The sequence below is a fragment of the Globicephala melas genome, chromosome 8 (genome assembly GCF_963455315.2).
Source record: "Globicephala melas chromosome 8, mGloMel1.2, whole genome shotgun sequence".
Lineage (NCBI taxonomy): Eukaryota > Metazoa > Chordata > Mammalia > Artiodactyla > Delphinidae > Globicephala > Globicephala melas.
Genome location: NC_083321.1, coordinates 98885141 through 98887128, shown reverse-complemented (window position 1 = coordinate 98887128; position 1988 = coordinate 98885141). Strand labels below are relative to the sequence as shown.

Here is a 1988-nt window from a genome sequence, read left to right as displayed (position 1 = left end):
GGTCTAGGCACGGTTGAGTGGCTTCCACGTCTCAAGAGTCACCCTAGAGAAGGGCTTACATACTTGACCAAGGGCTGTAGCATGGAGGAAGTGCACAGAAGGGACCCTTACTCTGGAGGTAAATTTCACCCACAGGTTACTAGGATGGTTCAAGGTACTTGGGGACCCTGAAAAGAGACACAGGTATGATGAAATGCCATCTTCCTGAAGTTCAAAAATCTCTCTGTTCAAATGCCATTCTCAAGAAGGGTTGGTTTTTTTGTTGTTGTTTGTTTTTTTTTTTTGCGGTACGCGGGCCTCTCACTGCTGTGGCCTCTCCCGTTGTGGAGCACAGGCTCCGCATGCGCAGGCTCAGCGGCCATGGCTCATGGGCCCAGCCGTTCCGCGGCATGTGGGATCCTCCCGGACCAGGGCACGAACCCGCGTCCCCTGCATCGGCAGGTGGACTCTCAACCACTGTGCCACCAGGGAAGCCCTCAAGAAGGGGTTTTTTTTTCTCCCTCTTTTTTTCTGAACAACTCTTCGTTTTCCCTCACAGATTCTCCTAGAGGAGAATGGCTGCAGATAACATCTTCTCTGTGACAGAGTTTATCCTCGCAGGCTTAACAAACCAGCCAAGACTCCAGATCCGCTCTTCTTCTTGTTTCTAGGTTTCTACATGGTCACCATAGTTAGTGGGGAACCTGGGATTGATAACTTTGATTGGACTGAATTCTCACCTTCATATTCACATGTATTTTTTCCTCTTCAACTTGTCCTTCACAGATTTTAGTTTCTCTACTGCCATCATCCCCAAAATGCTGACAAGTTTTGTCCCAAAGAAGAAGATCATTTCCTATGCAAGGTGTATGACTCAGCTCTTTTTCTTTTGTTTTTTTTTTTGTCTTTTCTGAATCCTTCATCCTGTCAGCAATGGCATATGACCGCTATGTTGCCATCTGTAAACCACTGGTGTACACGGTCACTATGTCTCCTCAGGTGTGTTTATTCCTTTTGCTGGCGGTCTATGGGATGGGGGTTTTGGGGGCTGTGGCTCATATAGGAAATATGGTATTTCTGACCTTTTGTGCTGACAACCTTGTCAATCACTGTATGTGTGACATCATTCCCTTCCTTGAGCTCTCCTGCAATAGCTCTTACATAAACGTACTAGTTGTCTTTATTGCTGTGACTATTGGCATTGGGGTGCCTTTTGTTGCCATTTTTCTCTCTTATGGTTTTCATTCTTTCCAGCATTTTCCACATTAGCTCCACTGAGGGAAGGTCCAAAGCCTTCAGTACTTGCAGTTCCCACATAACTGCAGTTTCTCTTTTCTTTGGGTCAGGAGCTTTTACGTACCTCAAATCACCTTCTATTTCACCTCTTGACCAGGGGAAAGTGTCCTCCCTATTCTATACCATTGTTGTGCCCATGTTCAACGCATTAATCTATAGCCTGAGGAATAAGGATAATTTGCCCTGAAGAAAACCTTGGGCAGAATAACCTTCTCTTGAAGAAATATTAGAAATTGAGAAACAGGAGCCAAGAATTTTTTACTGGAGTGTTTATTATTATTATTACTATTACTATTGTTGTTGTTATTATTTGGTGTGGACTCCAAGCTCCAGTGCTTCCTTTCTATGCTATATGTAGAGGAGATTTTGACTCTTTCCCAAGTAGATTTATCCTCCTTCATCCTCATTTCCCAACTCTTTCTTCTTTATTTTACAAAAATAGTTGGTACTACTGAACGGGACTTAGGAATCATTTAATCCAGTGCCTTTATATAATACATCACACTTTGGAGACTGAGAAATGTTTGTATGTTGCCCAAGAACATAAGGCTACCTGGTGCCAAAGCTGGGACTGAAATCCCAGCTTGAACCCCAATCCAGTTTGTTTTCCCTTATGCCATGTTTTCTTGCCTCATGTCTTTCTTGGAAGATTCTCTTTCACATGTTTGTTGACCTAGCACATTGAATTTATGAATATATTCACAGTAATTTCA

At 43.4% G+C, this 1988-nt stretch overlaps 1 pseudogene; it reads left to right on the top strand.

Moving 5' to 3' along the window:
• The first annotated feature begins 554 nt into the window (after positions 1 to 554).
• LOC115841454 (olfactory receptor 8B12-like) lies at positions 555 to 1494 on the top strand (annotated as a pseudogene).
• Positions 1495 to 1988: the final 494 nt, after the last annotated feature.